General features: G+C 51.7%; 1 protein-coding gene and 1 long non-coding RNA gene across 6 annotated transcripts in view; one reads left to right on the forward strand and one right to left on the reverse strand.

Moving 5' to 3' along the window:
* HPCAL1 (hippocalcin like 1) overlaps positions 1 to 14,418 on the forward strand; it is a 106,640-nt gene that overhangs the window by 35,064 nt on the left and 57,158 nt on the right. The gene's annotated exons all lie outside the window — the stretch shown is intronic.
* Positions 4,604 to 11,447, reverse strand: LOC147582225 (uncharacterized). 5 transcript variants are annotated; one of them, XR_015248864.1, is made up of 4 exons: positions 10,684 to 11,446; positions 10,244 to 10,437; positions 7,860 to 10,091; positions 4,604 to 5,238 (listed from the first exon to the last, which is right to left on the reverse strand). It is a non-coding gene; the product is annotated as an uncharacterized LOC147582225 (long non-coding RNA). The 5 variants fall into 5 exon arrangements; XR_015248865.1 differs by having other exon boundaries at positions 7,860 to 8,170; positions 8,322 to 10,437; XR_015248867.1 differs by having other exon boundaries at positions 7,860 to 9,873; positions 10,684 to 11,445.

Genomic DNA, 14,418 nt, shown 5'->3' on the forward strand with positions numbered 1-14,418 from the left:
TGCAACCCCCTCCCCCGCCCCAATTCTCAGTTTCTGTTTCTATCGAGTGAAACAGGGACTGAGAACCCACTACTTTGCAGATTTCCATATACCCCTAATATCATACGGTGATTTTTGTCCACGCCTAGTTTAACAGTGATCTTCCCTAAACGTCCAACACTTGTTTCATAAAAACAATTCCTTTTTGACTCCTCTTCCAGTGGTTTACATAAACTTTAATTAAGTTGTGTAATTACGTAAGTACAACCTGTGTAGGCAGGTTTGAGGACAAGCACAGCTGAATCTTCGTGAACTCACAGAGCAGTCCATCCAACGGTTGGGGAAGGCCCTGTTTCTCACAGGGAAGGCTGAGCCTGTCCCATAGTCCGGGGGCCCTTCAGGGAAGGCACCTCTGCTCGTTTTGCATCTAGAACAGTTTGTGTGATTCTTCACAACTTAGAGAAGTCTCGTAATGTTACCAACTCCAGACTGAACAGTTTGAACTTAAACGCACAACAGCTAATGTTCGACTTAAGGGTGAAATGCTCAACGCTTTCTCTCTAAGATCAGGAATGAGACTAGGTTGGCCATCATTGCCACTTTGATTCAACATTGCGGTGGAGATCCTAGCCACAGCCGGCAGTAAGGCAAACAATGCAAACGGACAAATCTCAAACAAAACCCACAAACACCCACGAGTAAATAAAGGACATCGAGATTGGGATGTAAGAATTAAAACTGTTTGCCGATGAGATGATCTTACATAGAGACCATGCGAAGGAACAGCAGAGCTTATGAACAATTTCAGTAAGGTTGTGGGATACAAGACCGATAGAAAAAATGAATTACATTTCTGTATACTTCTGCATTTCTATATACTGGCAGTGAAAATTAAATTAAGAAAAGAAATCCATTTGCAGTAGCATCGGGAAAGAATAGAATGCTTAGGAATGAATTTAACAAAGTGCAAGACTTCTCCTCTGAAAATGACAACGTACTTGAAAGAAATTAACAACCTAAGTAAATGGAAAGACATCCCATGTTCATGTATCAGAAAGCTTAATATTGTTAAGATGGCTTTGCTCCCAAATTAATTTACAGATTCCACACAACTCCCTTGGAAAATTCCAGCTGAATTCTTTGCAGAAAATGACAAGCTGATTCTAAAACTCATATGGAACCTCAAGGAACCTGGAACAGCCAAAACAGTCTTGAAAAAGAGACACCAAGTAGCAGGGCTTATACTTCCTGATTTCAGAACTTCTTACAAAGCAATAGTAGTCAATGCAGTGTGGTACTGGCACAAAGATAGTCATACAGATCAGTGGGATAGAATTCAAAGTTCAGAAATAAACCCTCACATTTCCAGTCAATTGATTCGCAAAAGTAGCAAATAATTCAGTAGAGAAAGAATAGCCTTTTCAACAAATGGTACTGGTACAACTGAATAGTCCCATGTAAAGGAATGAAGTTGGACCCCTACCTCACACCATTTATAAACATTAACTCAAAGTAGATCAAAAGCCTAAATGTAAGAGCTAACGCTATAAAACTCTTAGAAGAAAAATAGGTGTAAATCTTTTCCTTGAATTGGGCAATTGTTTCTTGAATGTGGTACCAAAAGCATAAATGACCAAAGGAAAAAATAAGTAAATTGGACTTCATCAAAATCAGAAAATTTTGTGCTTCCTAGGACACCATCAAGAAAGTGAAAAGACGGCCCACAAAATGGAACACAATATTTGCAAGTCATATGTATTCTATGCTTGTATCTAGAATAAAGAACTCTTAGAACTCAGTATTAAAAAACAACCAATTAAAAGATGGACAAAGGCCTTGAATAGACATTCTCCAAAGAAGATATCCAAGAGGTCACTGAAAACTATAGAAAGCTTATGAAAGGAATTGAAGAAGACACACAAAAAAATGGAAAAAGATTCCATGCTCCTGGATAGGAAGAACAAATATTGTTAAAATGTCGATACTACCCAAGGCAATCTACACATTCAATGCAATCCCTATCGAAATAACACCAGCATTCTTCACAGGGTTAGAACAAACAATCCTAAAAGACCCCAAATAGCCAAAGCAATCCTGAAAAAGAAAACCAGAGCTGGAGGCATCACAATCCCAGATGTATTACAAGGCTGTAATCATCAGGGCAGTATGGTATTGGCACCAGAACAGACACTCAGATCAATGGAACAGAATAGAGCACCCAGAAATGGACCCACAAACGTATGACCAACTAATCTTTGACAAAGCAGGAAAGAATATCTAATGGAATAAAGACAATCTCTTCAGCAAATGGTGCTGGGAAAACTGGACAGCGACATGCGGAAGAATGAAGCTGGACCACTTTCTTACACATACCCAAAGATAAACTCAAAATGGATGAAAGACCTCAATGTAAGACAGGAAGCCATCAAAATCCTAGAGGAGAAAGCAGCCAAAAACCTTTTCGACCTCGGCTGCAGCAACTTCTTACTCAACATGTCTCCAGAGGCAAGGGAAACAAAAACAAAAATGAACTGTTGGGACCTTAATCAAGATAAAAAGCTTCTGCACAGCGAAGGAAACAATCAGCAAAACTAAAAGGAAACCTAAGGAATGAGGGAAGATAATTTGCAAATGACGCATCAGTTAAAGGGTTAGTATCCAAAATCTATAAAGAACTTACCCAGCTCAACACCCAAAAAACAAATAATCTGGTGAAGAAATGGGCAAAGACTTGAATAGACACTTCTCCAAAGAAGACATCCAGATGGCCAACCAACACATGAAAAAATGCTCCACATCACTCATCATCAGGGAAATACAAATCAAAACCACAATGAGACACCACCTCACACCTGTTAGAATGGCTAACAACTCAGGCAACAACAGATGTTGGCGAAGATGCGGAGAGAGAGGATCTCTTTTGCTGGTGGGAATGCAAACTGGTCTGGCAGCCACTCTGGAAAACAGTATGGAGTATCTTCAAAAAATTAAAAATAGAACTACCCTATGACCCAGCAATTGCACTACTAGGCATTTATCCAAGGGATACGGGTGTGCTGTTTCGAAGGGACACATGCACCCCATGTTTATAGCAGCACTATCCACAATAGCCAAAGTATGGAAAGAGCCCAGATGTCCATCAGTGGACAAATGGATAAAGAAGATGTGGTCTATATATACAATGGAGTATTACTCAGCAATCAAAAAGAATGAAATCTTGCCATTTACAACCGCGTGGATGGAACTAGAGGGCATCGTGCTAAGCGACATTAGTCAGAGAAAGACAAATATTGTATGACTTCACTCATATGAGGACTTTGAGGCACAGAACAGAGAACACAAGGAAAGGGAAACAAAAATAATATAAAAACAGGGAGGGGGACAAGACAGAAGAGACTCATAAATATGGAGAACAAACTGAGGGTTACTGCAGGGGTTGTGGGAGGGGGGATGGGCTGAATGGGTCAGGGGCATTAAGGAAGACACTTGTTGGGATGAGCACTGGGTGTTACACATAGGGGATAAATCTACTTCTGAAATCATTATCACACTACATGCCAACTAACTTGGATGTAAATTTAAAAAGAAGATCTCCAAGGGGCCAGTACACACATGAAAAGATGCTCAACATCACCAGTCATCAGGGAGATGCAAATCAAAACCACAAGATAGAACTTCACACCCACTACGATTTCTAGAATCAACAAGTCAGATAAATGAAAGTGTTGGTGAGGAATCAGAGAAATTGGAACCCTTGAACACAGCTGGTAGGAATGTCAATGGTGCGGCTCCTTTGGAAAATAGTCGGGCAGTTTCTCACAAGCTTAAACAGAAAGCTACCATATGACACAGTAATTCTGCTCCTGGGTATATGTACCCCAAGAAAAAGAAAACTTACATCCATGTGAAACTTGTACGTAAATGTGGAAACAACCCAAATGTCCGTCAACTGATGACCGAGGAAACAAAATGCGATGAATCCGTACAATGGAATATTATTTGGCGATGAACAGGGAAGACTGCCACACGCTACAATACAGAAGCAGCTTGAAAACAGTATGCTGAGTGGATGAAGTGAGCCACGAAAGACCACGGATTGTGGGATTTCATTTATATGAAGGGTCCAGAATGGCAAATCTGTGCAGTCAGAAAGTGGATTCGTGGTTGCCCGGGGCTTGCTGGGGCTGGGGGCTTGGGGGAGGGAGATGGGGAGTGACTGTTAGTAGGTGTGGGGCTTCTCTTGGGGGCGATGGAAGTGTTCTAAAATTAATGGTGGTGATTGCACAACTTTGTGCAACTACGGCGTTGAATACTTGAGATCTGTGAGTTGCGTGTGAATTCTAGCTCAATAGAGCTGTTATTTTCTTTTTTCCTTTTTTTTAAATTTTTTTTTTTATTTTAAAAAAAAATTTTTTTTTTTTCAACATTTATTTATTTTTGGGACAGAGAGAGACAGAGCATGAACGGGGGAGGGGCAGAGAGAGAGGGAGACACAGAATCGGAAACAGGCTCCAGGCTCCGAGCCATCAGCCCAGAGCCTGACGCGGGGCTCGAACTCACGGACCGCGAGATCGTGACCTGGCTGAAGTCGGACGCTTAACCGACTGCGCCACCCAGGCGCCCCTTTTTAAATTTTTTTAAAGTTTATTTATTTTTGAGAGAGACGGAGACAGAATGCGAGTGGGTTAGGGGCAGAGAGAGAGGGAGACACAGAAGCAGAAGCAGGCTCCAGGTTCCGAGCTGTCAGCGCAGAGCCCGATGCGGGGCTCGAACTCACGAGCTGTGAGATCATGACCTGAGCCGAGGTCGGACGCTCAACCGACTGAGCCACCCAGGCGCCCCAAATCTCTTTCTCTTTCTTAATGGGCTGATTTCCCACTAGGTTTGTGTCTGATTCTAAATTAATTATCCTGGAAGCAATTGACTTCATCCCCCATCAGCTGGTTCCATTGGCACGGTTCATGCATGCTGGGGCAGGACCTGGGCCTGCCCCTTCCTCTCTGGTCCTCTGGGGACGTCTGGGATCTGGTTTCAGTATCCAGGGGTCATGAGAGCTCAGGCCTCCACAGAGAGGTGGGGAAGGAGCTCGAGGCTTGGCGTTCCCCGCGGGAACACCGTTGGAGTCTCCCCGCTCTGCTGGGCCTTCTGCCCAGATATGGAACGTTCCAGCTTTCTGCACTCTCTGGAGCAGAATGAAAAGAATCTGCTAGTCTGTCTGACCAGCTAGGACGTTCTTGAAAGGCAGGTGCCATTCTTGACCTTAAAAAAAAAAAAAAAAAAATTGTGAGCAGGTTAGACACTTAACCCTTTCTGATCTGAACTGGTCCCTGAAAACAAAGACGTCAGGAAGATTCCGTTTTGTCATTTGTGCAGACAGAGGGGTGGTTGCATGTGTGGCTGACCAGGTTAAGATGAAGGCCAAGATCGTGAGCCCACTACCCTGGGCCGGGAGGAAGTGAGTGAGGACACATTCCTCTGCCTTGCAGTTGGTTTGCTGAGAGACGGTGGAAAGGTCACTTCACCTTTCTTCAACCTCAGTTTCCTCATCCGTCAAATGGGGACTTTTTCTCCCCCGCCAGCCTCAAAGGTTTGTTTGAGAACCAACAGAGGCCTGTGCACGTGTGTCGGGCATGAGACCGTGAGGTCTGGGTCACCTCCCATGGCCCGTCAGGTGCCCCGCATTCCCTTGCCTTCGCCATGGGCGTCCTGGGGCTGCAGCCACCTCCGGGTCACCCTCAGGGGTAGCCGAGGACCTGGGGGTGTCACCCTGGTGCTTCATGTGGGAGGCAGAGGCTTAGAGGGGTGAGGCGGGGGGGGGGGAGGGGAGGTGAAGAGAAGCCTGAGGGAAAGTCAGTTTTTTGGACCCAAAGAAGGGTAGGGGCTCCCGGACTTTAGGATTCTGTGAACTGGCTTAAAAAGAAATCAGGGCCAATATAAGGTTGCTACCTTTAACTTTTGTCAAATAGGGACATAAAACCTTCTCGTCTCCATTATTATTATTTGATGATAGAAGGGACGTTTAAAAATTGTTTTAAATGTTTATTTATTTTTGAGAGAGAGAGTGCAAGTGGGAGAGGGGCAGAGAGCGAGAGGGAGACACAGAATCCGAAGCAGGCTCCAGGCTCCGAGCTGTCAGCACAGGGCCCGACGCGGGGCTCGAACCCACGGACCGCGAGATCATGACCTGAGCCGAAGTCGGACGCTCAACCGACTGAGCCACCCAGGCGCCCCAAGAATTTTTAATCTAAGCCCCCACCCAATGCTTGGATTCCTTTTACTGTGGTTTTGTGAAGCGATCTTTCATCTGCTCTCGGCTTGCATTCTTCCAGCGACGGGGTGCTCGCCCCCTCCCCCAGCAGCAGCGCCTTCCAACGTCACGCAGTTCTTTTCCTTATTGTTCTGAGGCCTTCTGTCCCGGAGCTTCAGCTCACAGATCTTTGTGTGCACCCCCTCGGGCTCAGCGGGCTTCTGCCCCTTCTCCCCATGCGTAGCCCTTCAGCCCTGCACTCAGTCTGGTTGTCATCGCTTCCCTCCATCGGTCCACAGATGTTTTCTGTGGGCCTCCCGCTGCCAGGCAGTGAAAGCCCTCTTGGGAACCTCCCCGAACCTCCCAGCGCCTTCGTCCTCACCTTCACTGGAAGCCACCACTCCACTACTCCACTCTCCGACCTTCTCGAAGATTCTGAGGACGAGCTTGCCAAGTTAAGGCCGGGTCAGGGTCGGGCCGCCTTACAGGTTCCCTTGCCACGGTGTCCTGGAGGCATCACTGTCCTCCTTGTGCGGAGGAGGAAACTGAGGCTCGCCGGCTCCCTGCGCGGCCGGAGGCCAAGGCACCGCGGCTCCACGCCAGGTCTTGGCTGCGAGCCTCTGGCTGTTTCCGTGGCCTCGCACTGTCAAGGCGGGGACGGGCTTCTCGCTACTCGGAACCCCCTTGTGCCTCTCTCTGGGTTCTTGCATGGCTCCGGGGGCTGGAGAATGTGGACGGGGGCTTGGCGTCCAGGAGCCCTAGGTTTTCCAAGAGCTTCTGATCCTAAATGTGCAGCGTCACGCCCAGCCCTGGTATGGGAACTTGTGACGCAGTGTGTGTTTTGCGAACTCTTGTCACCTTATAGCTCCTTCAGCCGACGAGCCCGCTGAGTCTCCCCCATGTACCAGACACGGTGTTAATTGCTCCGGAGAACACGATGAGGAAGACAGTGACCTTGTGCCCCAGGAGCTCACAGACTAGTAGAAGGTCAGGAGGCAGATGGGCATGTGCACCCAGCCTTCTGGAAGCCCGGGGCAGCAAGTGGTGGGACCTTCCCGGGCTGGGTGGTGGCGACAAAGGGAGAGGGCATTTGGACTGGGCTTTGAAGGGTGCATAAGAGTTCGCAGGGCAGCCACACAATGAACTGATCACTAAAAAGTAAGTGAGGAGTGGGGGCGCCTGGGTGGCTCAGTCGGTTAGGCATCTGACTCTTGATTTTGGCTCAGGTCATGATCTCACAGTTGATGGTGGGTTCCAGCCCCGCATCGGGCTCTGTGCTGGCAGTGTGGAGCCTGCTTGGGATTCTCTCTCCCTTTCTCCTGCTCATGCTCTCTCCCTCTCCCTCTCAAAAAAAAAAAAAAAAACAAAAAAAAAAAACAAAAAAAATTAAGTAAGGAGCAATAATGGGGGTTCAGTCATGACAACTTTTCCTGGAGACTGTCTGCGACTTTGTTAGTATGTGCAGAAACACTGCAGGATTGGCTGCGAAAAATCAATAACTCTCTCCGACTCCCTTTGTAATCTGCTTCCTGCCCGGGGCTCAAGGAGATCGAGAAGCTAGTGTTGCAAAGGCACGGGAAGATTTAATTCCACGTTAGACGTACACATTTTTGCTAAGTAGATAAATAATGACCTTATTAAGGTTTCTTTTGGCTCTGTGTCGGGGGCCCACAGCCCATTGCTAGCAGGGTCTCAGAAATCGGCGTCTGTTTTCTCTTATTTGGACAGGAGCCTCTGGCTGAGGTGCTGAGCCGTCTTGGAGAGTTCTCTTCCCCGCAGAGCATTAGTCATGAAACAGTAATTTACCGCAGGAATCGCACAGAGTGGGATGATATTGATTTGTGGGCCTTTTGGCAAAACGTACTCGTTCACAACTGGCCAGAGAAGCAGCCTGAAGACGTTCTGGGTGAAGCGTGATTGTGTGGTCCCAGATGAGGTCCTGCCCTGCTCTCCAAATGGGGGGGGTGGGGGAGAGCTGGAGAGAGGGCTATGGGCTGGGGGGGGGGGCGGTGCGGGAGATACATAGAGAGAGAGAGACAGAGAGAAAGAAGGTGGGGAGGGAACAGGGGAGGGAGGGAGACGGGCCGGTGTGTACCTGGCCTTTTTCTCTCCTTGGGAAGCATCCTTGGGGGTCCGGCCCCCTGGCCTGGGATCCCGAGGACCCCTGCCTCGCATCTGTGAAGGGACACGGGGTCTCGCAGGTGCAGGGGCTCAGCCCTCTCTCTCCCGCGTGGGGCTCCCCGGCCAGAGTTCCAGCTCTGATGACGGAGGCTCCTGCAGGGTCTGGGAGCCCGCTCCCCCCTCCCTGGCGGAGTTGGTTAAATCGCGTGCGTGGAGGGCTCCCTCCTGCCCTCCCTCCACGCCACCCAGCATTAGCGAGCATTCATCCGGCCCCAAACCCTGTGACAGGTGCTGCGGAAGAAAACGCACCTCGGTGTGCGCGTGCATCAGCGTGCCCCCGGCTGGTGTGGGGGGTGGGGGTGGGGGGGTCAGTCCTGACGTTGCTCACACCTTTGACATGCTCAGTCTGCACCAAGCCCTTTTCTTTGTTTATTCATTCACTCACTTGGCCCTTCTGATTCCAGCAACAGCCCCATGAGACAGGTATTGTTGTTGTCTTTGTTTTGTACGTAAATTGACGCCCAGCAAGGTTCAGTAACTTCCCTTAGAGACACACAGCTCCTAAGTTCATGGTGGGATACCCCTTCTAGCCTGAGGGGTCTGGGGGGACGGCTTGAATTAGGGCCTGGAAGGACAGCCGAGGAGAAGCTTGAGGGAGGGAGGGGCGCGCCAGGACAGTGGAGGGCAGCGGGAAGGGCTGCCCTGTGCCCAGCACCCAGAAGCCGCGTCGCATACCGTCTCTTTTGTCCCGCAGCCTGTCGGAAAGGCCAAGTAACTGGTCCAAGGTGTGAAGGCAGGACGGGGACCCAGCTCTGTGTGGCTCCACAGCACGTGCGTGCCCTCAACGCCACACCACCCCGGGGCTTGGCCAGCGGGCGGGGGCACCCCGGGGTCGGTGGCACAAAGTGGGCAGTGGCTGCTGTACCGGAAAACCCTCACCATTGTTCTTTCAGCATCTCCCACGGGGTTCTGGGCACCCCCCCTGCCTTCCCCCAGCTCCGGCTCCTGCCCTGCACTCGTGTGGGCCTCTCCCTGCACACCCCTCCAGCCTGAGCACGTTCACGGCTTCACACCGGCGCTGGCTACCATCCCACGGACCCTAGCGGGGCATCCTCATCCGCAAAGCGATTTAAAACATTGGTCTCTTGACTTGTGGGCTGGGCAGCCCGTGCTCCCTCGAGGTGCCCGTGCCATCCACCCCGGGAGCCGCGTCCGAAGGTCTAGGGTGGTGGATCGGGACGGGAGGAGGGGTGCTGGGAACACACCAGCCCAGGCAGCTTGGGGGGGGGGGGGGGGGGGGGGGAGGGGGGAGGGGAGCGCCTCGGCAGCCGATGGCCGCGTGGTGAAATTCACAGCTCCCGGCGTAGCCCGCAGTCGCACCCGGTCTTTGGCTCGGCTCCTTCTCCTACATACAGGCATCCTCCTTATGACGTCGCAGCGTTTCCTTCTCTTCCTTCTTTCTTCCTCTGCGGCGGGAGCCCGCGTCTCAGCCCTTCTGTGATGCTGCTGTGGCCGGGAGGCCGCGTCTGTACCAATAAATGACCCCAGACGGGTGGGGGAGGGAGGCTCAGCGCCGCACGGTTCTGGCCCTGATCAGTTTCACACCGCCGCTCGGCTCGCGCTGCATTTCCTCCAAGGGGAGTGTTTTAGGAAGAGCAGAGATGCCTCTTGGCGTCTTTACGAGATCACCCCCAGAACCAGGATGCTCTCTTCAGCGTCGCGACCTTCCCTCCCCACGCGGTGTCTGCAGAGCAATTGCATTTACTCCCGTTGTTTCCCCCACCTGCGGTGCTGAGAGGAAAGTCAAGCAACCGCGTTTTTCTCCTCCGCGCAGGCCCAGCCCCACCAGGACAAGCGACAGAGCTGTCCTTCTTTCACGCTTCAGGCGCAGGCTACCTGTCAGCGGCTTGCTGTGTGCGGCTCTGGTGGAAGGAACCTCTCTCCGGGGCCACAGGGATTTGCAGCAAGAATAGAAGAGTGTTTGGCTCCAGTTTCTGGCTCAGTGTGGCCCCGATGGCGATGACCCTGGTCCCACTTCGTAAACGGGGGACAGATGTGATGCCAGGCTGTCGGGATCGCTGGGTTGAGCCCTATTTTTTTTTTAAGTAGAAAGTGGGAGGAGAGAAACAGAAATAAATCAGTACGGTAACCATCGCAAGAGCCTTCTCCTGTGGTCTTTGGAGATTCCAGGGGACCCGGAGAGAGGCCAGATAGCGGCAAAGGTGCAGACTGGCTGACAAGGGGCTCCAGGCGGCCCTCAGCATGGAGTCCAGCGTCCAAGGCGATCTGGCGCCCCTGGCCTCCTGCCTGCACAGAGTCACTGGGCTGCTTCTTACCTGGCTTCTCCCACGTCTGTTTTCCTTTGTAGCCCCTGTGGGCGAGATACTGCAGAGCAGTGGCTGAGAAGCTGAAACCATTGTCCCACTGTCTCCTGTCCCCGTCCCGATGGCCGGCATGGCAGTGGCGAGGTCAGAGAGCTGGACTTTTCTCCTGTCCTCTGCCTCTCGGGGAGCCACTAAGCCTTGGCGAGCGGGGCCGTGTCTCCCTGGCCCTCTTCTCTGGTGGAGCTTCTCACCTCTAGCCCTGGGGCGTGGGACGATGGTTCTAGACCGTGAACCACGACCCCATCTTCCAGGCCCGCTGGGTGGCTGGGGCTTCGGCCTCCAAACCCAGACAAACCACAGCTCTCGTTCCCTGCCTCCCGTGACCCTGACTTTCACATCACTGCCTGATGGGCGGATGGTCAAGCCGGCTCCTCTCTGCTCTGAGTAAGGTGCCCCCTTTCCCGGAGTCCAGCACCTCCAGCAGCGGTGGGCGATTTTATCTCCATGCGTATTGATGCATTAACACACACGGGAATGCTCCTCTTCCAGGAAGACTGGGTTGCCTGCCGTCTTCACCCAGCTTGGGAGACCCTGAATTTGCCTTTTACCCACTTCCTCACTGTCCGTGAGTTTGCACTGTGGGCCGAGTGGCCCCACCTTTCACTTACTCATTGTTCCTTCTTTATCTGACATCCCACCCGGTCTCGTGCTGGGGGGTGTGGGACACCAGCAAGGGCTCCCGGTCTCCAGAGGGCGGTCAGACCCCTGAAGGGTGGGTGCACTGATGGAGGAGGCGTGGGGCGAGGGGAGAGGCCCTAATTCCCCACCTGGGGGGGCGGGGGGGACAGTGTTGGGGAGGCGTCCCTGGAAGGAGCCCTGGGAGCCACCAGGGAGGAATGTGTGGGCCGGAAGGGGCTTCAGGCTGAGGCAGCCTCATCCAGGGGGTTGAGTTCCCCACACGCCCAGGATCGGGGAGCCGGACCCGTGAGCCAAGGGCTTTGGAGATGACCTGACTGCCCTGTTTCATGAGAGACTTTTTCACAAAGCTACTGAGTGGCCAGCTATGGAAGACTAAACAATGGAAAACAAAACCAAAAATAAAACACTATCCTTTCACTGAACTTGCCTTTGGAAAACAAATATTATGTGACAGGAGACCAGCCGTCTTCCTAGTACCAGAGCTGAGGCCCGAGCACGTTCCAGAAGAGTTCTTTGGGATCCTTTCCCCTCCTCCCCCCACCTCCTCTCTCTTCCTTTTCCTCTCCTCTCCTCTTCCCCCCCTTCCTCCCTTCTTTTCTCTCTCTCTCTTTCTACCTTTGAGATTTCTTTTTTTTTAATGTTTATTTTGAGAGAGAGAGAGAGAGCAGGGAAAGGGGCAGAGAGAGAGGGAGACAGAGGATCTCAAGCAGGCTCTAAGAGGCCAGCAGGGAGCCCAATGCGGGGCTCAAACGCGCAAACTGTGAGATCATGACCTGAGCTGAAATCACTTGTCGGATGCTTAACCGACTGAGCCACCCACGCGCCCTTGCCTTTGAACTTTCTTAATTGTACTTTTCATCAGCATGTAATTAATTCCCCTGTCCACCAGCATCCCCACGGTAGAGATGTCCGGGAGCCTGTAACTTGCTGTGCGTTTGCTAAGTGCTGGGGATATGTGCGAACCGGGACTCTATTTCTAGAATACTATCTGTGGGACTCCCCCCGGAAAACCCGGTCTGGCCACCCCAGGGCCCTGTCACATCTCCCTGAAATTTGAAGCAGTTACCCTAACTAATTGCCTTCAACTTATCAGAAGAGGGAATCTCTAACCAAAGTCCTTGACCAGCCCCAGCTGTCTGGGGGTTTGTCTTGTGTCCTCATTGGTGCAGCGAAGCCATCACGTTCGGGGACCTGGGGTGGCCGATGCCCCGATTATTTTAAACGAATTCCCTAAGCTGTATACACAGCACTGACACTGTGACTAAAGCCCTTCCCATTCTGTAACGCTCACTCTAGCGCATTGGCAGGGTAGGATTTCTCTGATGGTGACCTGTTGCCTTTTCCCAATGACATTGATAACGATTGAAACGTTGTTATCAATAACATTGGTTGACATTGAGAAGCTCTCGAAAGCTTGCCGAGTGCCTTTGTATACTTTAGCTAACTCGATTCTCATGAGAGTCCTATGAACTGGGGTTACGACGTCTCTCTTATAATGAGGAAACCGAGGCTCAGAGAGGTTAGGGGATGTGTTCAAGGTCACATAGCTAGTAAGTGGTAGAGCGGGGTCCTAGTGCTGGTATGACCTGTTTTCCCCGAATTTGAGTTGCTCAACCAAGGAGTCTTTCTGGAGTGTTTGCTGTGTGCTGGCCTTCTAGAGGGGAGCAGGTAGTTCTTGGGTGGCGGAAGGGAGCATGGCATCCGCGGGGGCTTAGGTCTACATTGTGGGCTGAGTGTGACGGTCGGAGCCCCGAGTCGTGGAGAGGACAGGGAAGGACCGTTTCTGCTCGTCCCTCTGTCTCCTTATCTAGACGAGTCTTCGTCCCTGCAGGAAAGAAAGGTGAGCCGTGGGGATGGAGGGAGGCCGAGGCCTTCACCATGTCCTGTCGTGACATTCTGCCAGCTGGCGGCCTGACGAGGGACGTATCTGCAGACACGGGATCCCATTCCTGCCCCCGTGGGAGAGGAGGGAGGGCAGGCCCTGAGGCCCTGCGGACTGCACGCTGCGTGCAGAGGGACTGGCATGTTCCTTTCCCCGGCCTGGACTCTGAAGTTGGTCGTGCGTCAGAAGGAAGTGCCCAATAACGGTACTGGTTTGAACCGTGGCTTTTGCACAGCCGTGGCCTGTATCAGAGAAGATACGGCCAGATGATTGCTGAGCAGAGGAGAATCTTTAAGGGCAGTATGGCTGGGGAATCTCAGGCTCAGAGAGGGCAAGCGGTTTTCCCAGAGTCACACAGCCCCGGGCTCGTTCTCTCCTGTGCTGTGCCTAATTGTTTTTGCTGAAATGGACTTGAAGACGAGAAGGTGTTTATTTTTTATAAAAGCAGCGGCGAGCGGAGCAGCAGAGAAATAGGTTTCTTCTACAGCTGTTCTCCTGAGGTCACTGTGACACCGTGGCGAGGAGTATTTCTGACCCTGGAGACCTGCAGTGTGAAGCAAGCAAGTGTGGGCGGCTGGAGGTTTGCACCCCAGCAGCCCCTTTCCTGCTGCCCCCCAAATTTGGGTGGTGCTAGAGAGACTTGGGACTTTTTTTGGCTGTGCTTAGGAGCTTAGAAGTTTACAAGGGAGTGTGGGAGGGACTTTTAGGAGGCGCGGCCCATATGCATGACCCCTACGTGGGGCATTCCAGTTGTGTGACACGTGCAGGGGCGTCCTGATGTTTCTGGAAGGTATGGCCCACCTGCCATCGGAACCACGAAGCAGCTGGCAGGCTGTGATGCACATTCTGGGTTTTCCCAGGCCTACTGATCAGAATCTCCAGGGCGGGACCGGGAATCTGCATTAAAAAAAATTTTTTTTTAATGTTTATTTCTGAGACAGAGAGAGACAGAGCATGAGCGGGGAAGGGGCAGAGAGAGAGGGAGACACAGAATCCAGAGCAGGCTGCAGGCTCTGAGCCGTCAGCACAGAGCCCGACGTGGGGCTCGAACCCACAACCTGTGAGATCATGACCTGAGCCGAAGCCAGACGCTTAACCCCCTGAGCCACCCAGGCGCCCCGGGATCTGCATTTTAAACAGGCTCTGAGGTCAGCCGCATTATGCGC

Source organism: Puma concolor, chromosome A3 (assembly GCF_028749965.1).
Source record: "Puma concolor isolate L17-30 chromosome A3, mPumCon1.1.hap2, whole genome shotgun sequence".
Taxonomy (NCBI): domain Eukaryota; kingdom Metazoa; phylum Chordata; class Mammalia; order Carnivora; family Felidae; genus Puma; species Puma concolor.